The sequence below is a fragment of the Saccopteryx bilineata genome, chromosome 1, assembly GCF_036850765.1.
Source record: "Saccopteryx bilineata isolate mSacBil1 chromosome 1, mSacBil1_pri_phased_curated, whole genome shotgun sequence".
Taxonomy (NCBI): domain Eukaryota; kingdom Metazoa; phylum Chordata; class Mammalia; order Chiroptera; family Emballonuridae; genus Saccopteryx; species Saccopteryx bilineata.
The window spans coordinates 179,610,514-179,622,119 of NC_089490.1; positions in this window are offsets into that span (position 1 = coordinate 179,610,514).

Below are 11,606 nucleotides of genomic sequence, written 5' to 3' on the forward strand. Positions count from 1 at the left end.
CAGTATAGTAAATGGAAAAAGAAATTTATCTATACAGCATCTCCTCTGGACTCTACCGTTTAGTCATTGAGTTCTGAGCATCATGTTACTATCCTCCCTTGGAAGTTAGGGATCTACCTTTTACAGATAAAGAATTTAAGTCTCAGAGGGGTAATCTTCCCTTCTGGAAAGTCTAAGATGCCATACCAAACGTAGTAACTCCAAAACTCATGTTCTTTCTATGTTACTAGCTTCCCCCAAAGTGTGCTAGGAATACCACTCGCAGTACCTAACATAATGTTTGGTGTAGGTGTATGTAGATGGGTCAGATTTTCTCTGTGTTTGTTTAATGTGAACTTGTGAAGATAAAACAGCTTTGTTTCAAGGGCATGGCTTAAAATGTCAGTAAAAATAAATTTATGGATTTAAAAGTTGCCCAATTTAAAGAAAAATATTAAATATTACAAATAATAGTACAATTGGTTTGCAGATGTGTTACCCCATGATGTCATGGCAAAAATTATAATGGTAGTATGGGATGTGTAAAGTGTGGGAAAACAGGGCCACAGCCTGCTTTCTTCCCACGGGTGGCAGTCAACAACTTTGTCAACAGCTTAAACTGAACACTGAACTGCTATCCACGATACATTCTACACATGCTAAAGAAAAGAATTCCAGAAAAGCTTGAATCACATTTTTGGCACAAATGGAATTTTAAGGACTTTCCATTCATAAATACACTCCATCTAAATTTTTGTATATTCTCTCTACTTCCTGGCACTACTTCCTGTCACGTCCTGTTTGTCTCATTCTGGGTCATTTGATTTTCCCTAATAAAAAAAGTTGGTCTCTGCCTGACCAGGAGGTGGCACAGTGGATAGAGCATCAGCTTGGGACACAGAGGACCCAGGTTCAAAACCCAAGGTCACTGGCTTGAGTCCTAGGTCACTGGCTTGATGCCCAAAGCTGCTGGCTTGAAGCCCAAGGTCACTGGCTTGAACCCAAGGTTGATGGCTTGAGTAAGGGGTCACTCGCTCTGCTGGATCTCCCCCACACCTGTGGTCATGACACATATAAGAAAGCAATCAATGAACAACTAAGGTGCCACAATGAAGAACTGATGCTTCTCATCTCTCTCCCTTCCTGTCTGTTCCTATCTCTGCCTCTGTCTGTCTCTCTCACTAAAAAAAAAAAAATCTCTGAAGAACCAGAATGTTAGGGGGATAAGAGAAGAATATTGTTCTAAGGTCACACAGAAAAGAAGTTTACAATTATAAATACAAACATTAATATTTTTATTACTGTAACCCACTCAAAAATGGTAAAGAGTCCAATGCCCCCGTTTGTGAAATACTAATGAGAGTTAGATGATAAAGAACAACAAGCCATACCAAAGGGGTTGGAGAGCACAGGGTACTGAATTATTCACTCATTCAACAAATATCGATTGATGACTATTATGTGGCCAAAGACTATCCTATCTGGGGAGGATATGTGGTGGAGAAAAAGCACCTAGCCCTCCCAGTAGTGTGCTGGTAAACGTTTAAACAATCAGCAATTCAAGAAAAGGGGTGGGGGAAACAGTCTCTAACATTTGTGCATTTTCATGGAGTAAATACTCCCGCCCTGGCTAACTCCCAGCAGTCAAAGTGCTGTCTCTGTCTATGCAGTTAAAAAAGGATGCCCACAATAGATTCTGTTTATTATTATTATTTCTTTTAATTTTATTTTTTAATGGGGTGATATCAATAAATCAGGGTACATATATTCAAAGAAAATATGTCCAGGTTATCTTGTCATTCACTTATGTTGCATACCCATCACCCAAAGTCAGATTGTCCTCTGTCACCTTCTATCTAGTTTTCTTTGTGCCCCTCCCCCTCCCCCTTTCCCTCTCTCTCTTCCCCCCCCAACCACCACACTCTTATCAATGTCTCTTAGTCTCGCTTTTATATCCCACCTATGTATAGAATAATGCAGTTCCTGGTTTTTTCTTTTTTTTTTTTTTTCATTTTTCTGAAGCTGGAAACAGGGAGAGACAGTCAGACAGACTCCCGCATGCGCCCGACCGGGATCCACCCGGCACGCCCACCATGGGGCGACACTCTGCCCACCAGGGGGCGATGCTCTGCCCATCCTGGGCGTCGCCATATTACGACCAGAGCCACTCTAGCGCCTGGGGCACAGGCCAAGGAGCCATCCCCAGCGCCCGGGCCATCTTTGCTCCAATGGAGCCTTGGCTGCGGGAGGGGAAGAGAGAGACAGAGAAAAAAGCGCGGCGGAGGGGTGGAGAAGCAAATGGGCGCTTCTCCTGTGTGCCCTGGCAGGGAATCGAACCCGGGTCCTCCACACGCTAGGCCGACGCTCTACCGCTGAGCCAACCGGCCAGGGCTGGTTTTTTCTGATTTACTTATTTCACTTCATATAATGTTATCAAGATCCCACCATTTTGCTGTAAATGATCCGATGTCATCATTTCTTATGGCTGAGTAGTATTCCATAGTGTATATGTGCCACATCGTCTTTATCCAGTCATCTATTGATGGGATTTTTGGTTGTTTCCATGTCCTGGCCACTGTGAACAATGCTGCAATGAACATAGGGCTGCATGTGTCTTGACGTATCAATGTTTCTGAGTTTTGGGGGTATATATACCCAGTAGAGGGATTGCTGGGTCATAAGGTATTTCTATTTTCAGTTTTTTTTTGAGGAACCACCATACTTTCTTCCATAATGGTTGTACTACTTTACATTCCCAACAACAGTGGATGAGGGTTCCTTTTACTCCACAGCCTCTCCAACATTTGCTATTACCTGTCTTGTTAATAATAGCCAATCTAACAGGTGTGAGGTGGTATCTCATTGCAGTTTGATTTGCATTTCTCTAATAGCTAAAGAAGATGAGCATCTTTTCATATATCTGTTGGCCATTTGTATTTCTTCCTGGGAGAAGTGTCTGTTCATGTCCTTTTCCCATTTTTTTTATTGGATTGTTTGTTTGTTTGTTGTTGAGTTTTATGAATTCTTTGTATATTTTGGATATTAGGCCTTTATCTGAGCAGTTGTTTGAAAATATCATTTCCCATTTAGTTGGCTATCTGTTTATTTTGTTATCAGTTTCTCTTGCTGAGCAAAAACTTCTTAGTCTGATGTAGTCCCATTCATTAATTTTTGCCATCACTTCTCTTGCCTTTGGAGTCAAATTCATAAAATGCTCTTTAAAACCCAGGTCCATGAGTTTAGTACCTATGTCTTCTTCTATGTACTTTATTGTTTCAGGTCTTATGTTTAGATCTTTGATCCATTTTGAGTTAATTTTAGTACAGGAGGACAAACTAAAATTCTTTTGCATGTGGCTTTCCAGTTTTCCCAGCACCATTTGTTGAAGAGGATTTCTTTTCTCCATTGTATGTTGTTAGCCCCTTTATCAAAAATTATTTGACTATATATATATGTGGTTTTATTTCTGGGTTTTCTATTCTGTTCTATTGGTCTGAGTGTCTATTTTTCTGCCAATTCCATGCTGTTTTGATTGTCGTGGCCCTATAATATAGTTTGAAGTCAGGTATTGTAATGCCCCCAGCTTCATTCTTTTTCTTTAGGATTGCTTTGGCTATTCGGGGTTTTTTATAGTTCCATATAAATCTGATGATTTTTTTGCTCCATTTCTTTAAAAAATGTCATTGAAATTTTGATGGGAATTGCATTAAATTTGTATATTGCTTTGGGTAATATGGTCATCTTGATTATATTTATTCTTCCTAACCAAGAACAAGGAATATTCTTCCATCTCATTATATCTTTTTTTTATTTCCCCTAACAATGGTTTGTAGTTTTCATTATATAAGTCCTTTACAGTCTTTGTTATGTTTATTCCTAGGTATTTTATTTTTTTGTTGCAATCGTGTGAAGGGGATTATTTTTTTTTTTAGTTCATTCTCAGATGTTTCACTGTTAGCATATAGAAAGGCTATGGACTTCTGTATGTTAATTTTGTATCCTGTGACCTTACTGTATTGGCTTATTGTTTCTAGTAGTCTTTTTGTGGATTCTTTGGGGTTTTCAATGTATAGGATCATATCATCTGCAAAAAGTGATACCTTTACTTCTTCTTTTCCGATATGGATGCCTTTTATTTCTTTGTCTTGTCTGATTGCTCTGGCTAGAACCTCTAGTACCACATTAAATAAGAGTGGAGAGACTGAACAACCCAGTCTTGTTCCTGATTTAAGGGGGAAAGCCTTCAGTTTTGTGCCATTTAATATGATGTTAGCTGATGGTTTATCATATATGGCCTTTATCATGTTGAGATATTTTCCTTCTATACTCATTTTGTTGAGAGTCTTAAACATAAAATTGTGTTGTATTTTATCGAAAGCCTTTTCTGCATCTATTGATAAGATCATGTGGTTTTTGTTCTTTGTTTTGTTGATATGGTGTATTATGTTAACTGTTTTACGTATGTTGAACCACCCTTGAGATTCTGGGATGAATCCCACTTGATCATGATGTATTATTTTTTTAATATATTGTTGTATTCGATTTGCTAGTATTTTGTTTAGTATTTTAGCATCTGTATTCATTAGAGATATTGGTCTGTAGTTTACTTTTTTTGTGCCGTCCTTGCCTTGTCTTTTTTTGTGCTGTTTTTGGTATGAGGGTTATGTTGGCCTCATAAAATGTGTTTGGAAGTATTGCTTCTTCTTCAATTTTTTTGGAAGACTTTCAGTAGAATAGGAACCAAGTCTTCTTTGAATGTTTGATAAAATTCACTGGTATAGCCGTCTGGGCCTGGACTTCTATTTTTGGGGAGGTTTTTAATGGTTTTTTCTATTTCTTCTCTACTAATAGGTCTGTTTAGGCTTTCTGCTTCTTCTTGACTCAGTCTAGGAAGGTTGTATTGTTCTAGGAATTTATCCATTTCTTCTAGGTTGTTGAATTTAGTGGCATAAAGTTTTTCATAGTATTCTACAATAATTCTTTGTATATCTACAATGTCCATGGTGATTTCTCCTCTTTCATTTTGGATTTTGTTTATATGAGTTCTTTCTCTTTTTTCCTTGGTAAGTCTTGCCAAGGGTTTGTCAATTTTGTTGACCTTTTCAAAGAACCAGCTCCTTGTTCTATTAATTTTTCTATAGTTTTTCTGTTCTCTATTTCATTTATTTCTGCTCTGATTTTTATTATCTCCTTTCTTCGGCTGGTTTTGGGTTGTCTTTGTTCTTCTTTTTCCAGTTCCTTAAGGTGTGAAGTTAAGTGGTTCACTTGGGCTCTCTCTTGTTTGTTCATATATATATGCCTGAAGTGATATGAACTTTCCTCTTATCACTGCTTTTGCTGCATCCCATAGATTCTGATATGTCGTATTGTCATTTTCATTTGTCTGTATATATCTTTTGATCTCTGTGCCTATTTCTTCTTTGACCCATTCATTTTTTAAAAGTATGTTGTTTAGTTTCCACATTTTTGTGGGATTTTTTTCCTCTTTTTTGCAGTTGAATTCTAGTTTCAAGGCTTTATGATCAGAAAATATGCTTGGTACAACTTGGATTTTTCTGAATTTGCTGATGTTATTTTTGTGGCCCAACATATGGCCAATTCTTGAGAATGATCCATGTACACTGGAGAAAAATGTATCCCTGTCACTTTGGGATGAAATGTCCTGTAGATGTCTATCATATCCAGGTGCTCTAGTGTTTTGTTTAAGGCCAATATATCTTTGTTGATGCTCTGTTTGGATGACCGATCTAGAGCCGTCAGCAGTGTATTGAGGTCTCCAGGTATGATTGTATTTTTTTCAGTTTTTGTTTTAAGGTCAATAAGTAGCTGTCTTATATATTTTGGTGCTCCTTGGTTTGGTGCATATATATTAAGAATTGTTATGTCTTCTTGATTCAGTGTCTCCTTAGCCATTATGAAATGGCCATTTTTGTCTCTGAGTACTTTTGCTGTCTTGTAGTCAGCATTATCAGATATGAGTATTGCTATGCCTGCTTTTTTTGGATGTTATTTGCTTGGAGTATTGTTTCCCAGCCTTTCACTTTGAATTTGTTTTTATCCTTGTTGCTTAGATGAGTTTCTTGTAGGCAGCATACAGTTGGATTTTCTTTTTTAATCCATTCTGCTACTCTGTGCCTTTTGATTGGTGAGTTTAATCCATTTACATTTAGTGTAATTATTGACACTTGTGAGTTCCCTATTGCTATTTTATAGATTGCTTTCTGTTAGTTTTGTGTCTTGTTTGATCCTTCTCTTTCATTTTTCTATCTTTTGTTTTTATTTGGTTGTATTCCATACATCTTTCCTCTGTTGCTATCTTTTTTAAATCACATGCTTCTGTGGTGGTTTGTGGTTATCATTAAGTAATGAAAAGGGTTCCTACCCTGTTCACTGTAGTGCACTATCTTGTGAGTACTTTTGCACTCCATCATCGTCCTTTGCTACTGTTAATCTCCATCCTCTCCCCCCCCCTTTCTTTTTGTTGTTGTCACAGTTTAAATTTGGTTTTATTTTGTTCTTCTTGGAGCTTTTACTTGAGGCTTTGTTTTGTTTTTTTTTGTGTTTTTTTTTTTTTTTTTTTTTGTTCTTTGTATCTGATTGGAGTACCCCCTTTAGTAATTCCTGGAGTGGGGGTTTTCTGATGATAAATTCCCTCATCTTTTCTGTATCTGTGAATATTTTTATTTCTCCTTCATATTTGAAGGATAGCTTTGATTGGTATAATATTCATGGCTGAACGTTCCTCTCTTTCAGGACTTTAAATATTGGGGTCCACTCTCTTCTAGCTTGTAGAGTTTCTGTTAAGAAATCTGATGACAATCTAATGGGCCTTCTTTTATATGTTGTATTCTTCTTTTCCCTGGCTGCCTTGAGAATTTTTTCTTTGCCATTGGTTTGTGCGAATTTCATTACGATGTGCCTTGGAGTAGGTTTATTGGGGTTAAGAAAACTCGGAGTTCTGTTTGCTTCTTGAATTTGAGGCTTTAGTTCTCTCCACAGGCTTGGGAAGTTCTCATCTATTATTTGTTTGAGTATGTTCTCCATTCCATTTTCTCTCTCTTCTCCCTCTGATATACCTATTATTCTTATGTTATTCTTTTTCCTGGAGTCAGATAGTTCCTGTAGGATTATCTCATTTTTTTAAATTTGTGAGTCTCTTTCTTCTTCTCGCTGTTGTGCCTCAAGTTGCTTGTCTTCTATTTCACTAATCCTATGTTCTATCTGGCCTGTTCTATTAGTTAAGCTTGTTACCTCATTTTTCAGCCCGTGAATTGAGTTTTTTATCTCTGATTTGTTTTTATAGTTTCAATTTCCTTGGAAATATATTCTTTGTGTTCATTGAGTTGTTTTCTGAGCTCCCTAAATTTTCTTTCTGTGTTTTCTTGTATATCTCTGAGTATTTTTAGGATTTCTATTTTAAATTCTCTGTCATTTAACTCCAAGGTTTCCAATATATTAAATTTTTTCTCCATAGATTTTTCCTCATCTATCTGTGTTACCTCTCTTTCTTTTGTATCCATGATATTCGATTTTCTCTTCCTTAATGGCATCTGAGGGTGGTTTTGTTGATAGTATTAATGAGATTTAATAAAGAATAAAAAGAAAAAAAGAAAAAATAGAAAAGTGTTTTTTAAAAAATAAATTAAAAATTAAAAAAAAGAAAAAAAATAAAATTATTTCCCCCCCTCCTTTTTTCCTCTCCTCTCCTCGCCCCTCTTTCTTGAGAAAATCTTGTGGTGAACTGTGAATTATATTGTACTAAATAGAACAAACAATGCCTGCAATGAAGGGCCTGAATTGGGGGGAAATAATAAAGGGGCAAAAGAAGGGAGTATGGACCTACAAAATGCAAATAAGGAAAAAATTTGGGTCAAGAATAAAATGATTTGCTTTTAGGTGTTGGTTGACTAAAAGATATAATGAGAGGAATAAGAGGGAAACAGGAAAATCGGGGGAAAAATTAAAAAATTACTACTGTATTTAGTGGAACAAGAACTAGATGAAATGGAGAGCCAGGGTTGGGAGCACTGCTAGTTAGTTAAAAAAGTGAAGTAAAATCTCCCCAAAATGCCACAAGCATAAGTTTGAGTCCCAGATAAGATAATTTGAATTGAATAAAAGGAGACGTAAAAGAGAAAGGAAGAAACTAATATAGAGGGAGAAAAGAAAGAGAGAGAGAGAAAAAAAGAGGGAACCACTAAAAGAAGAAAAAAGAAAAAAAAAAGGAGAGAGAGTTAAGGGTTTTGGAGTGCAACCCTCATAGAGAGAAAGGAAGAGGAAAGAAAAGATAATGGGAGATGTAACACTTATGGGTAGTGTAGTTCAAGGAGAGGAGAGAGTAAGGAGTAAGGCCAACAGAGAATTAAACGACCAAATTGGAAGAGGAAAAAAAAAATCAAGAATGAAGATAAGAGAAACAAACAAACAAATATAATAAAATGGGATAGGTTATAAAGTCTGTGGATTATTCTTGATTTTGAGAGGTTATCTTCTTGCTTTTTCTTTTCTCTCCCTCTTCCTGGTTGGTGACTTTGTACCCCGGGTTCTGCCCCTGTGGCACGCTCAGGTAGAGGTTTGCAGTTGACAAGTCTCTATGGCAATGTCATGTATTGGGCTTCAGTCTCATTGGCAGTCAAGGCTCATTAGCATTTGCAGGCTCCGACAGTGAGAGAGTCCGTGTTCCTGTAGCCTCTCTCCTAGTCTTTCATTCCTCAATTAGTAGCCTGATAATCTAGCTATGGGGTTGCTGCTGCCTCTGCCTGGATAGTAAGAGGCTCAAAGAGCTGGCAACTCCCCACTCTATTCCCACTCAGCACAGGGCTCTGGGTAAGGCTCAGTCAGTCAGAGCTGCTAGCATAATCTGGCGGGGCTCCCACCCACATAAAGACCTCTGACTCTGCCACTCTGTCAGTGGCATATGCAGGCGCCCGCTCCTGGGGTGTTTGGAGGAAACTCTCACTCACTATCTGTGCGTAGACCAGGATATCAGGCCGGCAGTCTCTCACTCTGAGTGAAACCCCCGCCCGCACAGAGAAGTTTCAGCGTTGGAATTAGCTCTCACTCCCTCCCCGTGCGCGGCTTTTTCAGGGCACTGGGGCAGCCTGGAGATTCCACTTTTGGTCCACACAAAGGCCCCTCACTCTGCCTCTCTGTGGGGTAACATGGGCGCCCACACCCAAGGTGCCCGGAGGAATCTCTTGCCCTCTCTCCATGAGTGCCAACCAGGAGATCAGGCCAGCAGTCTCACACTTTGAGTGAAACCCCCACCTGCACGGAGAAGTTCCAGTGTTGGAATTGGCTCTCGCTCCCTCCCCATGCATGGCTTTTCCAGGGCGCTGGGGTGGTCCCGAGATTCTGCTTTTCAGCCCACACAAAGGCCTCTGACTCTGCCTCTCTGTGGGATAACACGGGCGCCCACTCCCGAGGTGCTCGGAGGAATCTGTCGCCCACTATCTGCGCGCGCCGACCAGGAGATTGGGGCGAATGGCTGCCCCAGTTGTCTTTCTTTGTCTGGGTTTGGCGCGAGTGTTAGCTTGTATTGCCCGGGTTGCCACAGGCACAGTTTTTCCTCAGCTTGGATCTCCATGCCACAGCCTGGTTTGGCCATTTGTGCCTCGGCCTGGATATATTCGCCCCCTTTGCCCGCCTTAGTTTCTATACTCTCAGTTCCCAGTGAAAGCAGCCCTATTTAGGTTAGTGAGGAAGGCAGAGCATTTCTTACTCCCTATTCCTTCGGGGTTTGATTATATATTTAGCCAATTTTTTGCTCAACCATACCTTCAGGTGTACTGCGGAAGGAACATCTGGAGGCTCCAAGGAAAGATTTTTCTGTTTCTGGTTGAAGATCTTGTTGAGTTTTTGGGGAGATTTATCGGTATTGCTTCCTACCACGCCATTACTCTGATGTCATCCTCCCACAATAGATTCTTACAGTTGTCTCTAGCATACCACGGAGCCCTCTCTATTGGCACTTAGAGACATTAGTCAAAAGTCAGAAGGAAGGTTATTTTATCATTTATTCTTCATCCATGTGTAAAGCATTGTGCTAAGTGCCTGCCCACATCAGGTAGGGCAGTATGCTTTATTTATTCTACTTATTTAAATGTTAATTCCATCCAAAAACACCCTCACAGACACATCCAGAATGTTTAACTGGATATGTGAGCGCCTTGTAGTCTGGCACGTTGACACATAAAATTTACCATCACAGTATTTAATCAGAAGGGTTGTGATAAATTGTAACTGGCAATCAACATTTAAGTCATTCCTGGTTTATTGAACTAATTGATTTTCCCCCAAATCCTTCCCTTATGGAAAACAACACACTTGAGTTACTTTTCACATAAGACTTACATTCATGTCCATCATAAAACACTTACCTTGTTTCATTACAGAACTAAATGCCATTGAAATGAATTTCAAAGAAATGATTTCCATTTATCAGAAATGAAAGAGCACATGTCTCTTTTAGAAATAAAGTACCTGCAAACAACTTTTGGTTAGGTAACCAGTTATGCCAAAGAAGTCTAGTACTATTAAAAAGCAAGCCACCCCTAGGTGGAGAATTGAAAGTATATGTCCACAAAAACTTGTACATGGATGTTTATAACAACATTATTTTCAACAGCCAAAAAGTAGGAAAAATTGAAATGTAAATCAACTGAAGAATGGATCAGCTAAATGTGATATATCCATACAATGGAATACTATTGTTATAAAAAAATGAAGCTCTTACACATGCTACATCGACAAACTTTAAGAACATTATGCTAAGTGAAAGCAGCCAGATACAGATGGTCACATATGCTATGATTCCATTTGTATAAAATGTCCAGAATAGGCAAAAATAAGAAGACAGAAGTAGATTAGTGGTTTCCAGGGATTGGAGGGAGGGAGGAATGAGGAGTGACTGGTAATAGGTACAAGATTTCTTTTTTGGGTGATGAGAATGTTCTAGAATTAGATGGAGATGATGGATGTGCAACTTTGTGCATATACTAAAATCCCTGAATTCTACACTCAAAAGAGTGACTTTTATTTCAATAAACCTGTTACTTAAAAAATAATATTCTATTGCACTTGCCCTCCTTAGAGATAGTATGCATTTAAAATCTTTTAAATATAAACATAATTTAGGGAGAAATAAAGATTCAGAACTTGAGTGTCTCACCTAAACTCCAATAAAGTATTTCTAAAGATATTAACAAACACATTTAAGGAACAGTATGGTATTAAAAATTTCTGTTTCAGTGCTCTCATTTTTAAAGAAGACTCAAGGTTTAATAAAATTCAATGATTTCAGGGTCAGCCTGACATGAATTCAATTTTTAAAAACTCAATCTTTGGTCACTGAAGGAAAAATTGCAGGTTTGTCGCAGAAAATGCGGCACTCGGTGGTAAAAAGCTTTGGAGCCACTTCTGGGAAGCAAAAGTGAGTGGAAATGTACCTACCATCCCAGGGGCGATGTAATTTGGCAAAAGTAAACAGCCCTCGACACCTTATTAGAAAGCTTGTCCTTTCCGGAACTTCAGTTCAATTTCTGAACTGCTGAAATTCTCCATTTGAACTGAAATGTCTAACCATTGGAGAATTGCCCATTCTTCTATTGTCTGGGCAAAACAATGTC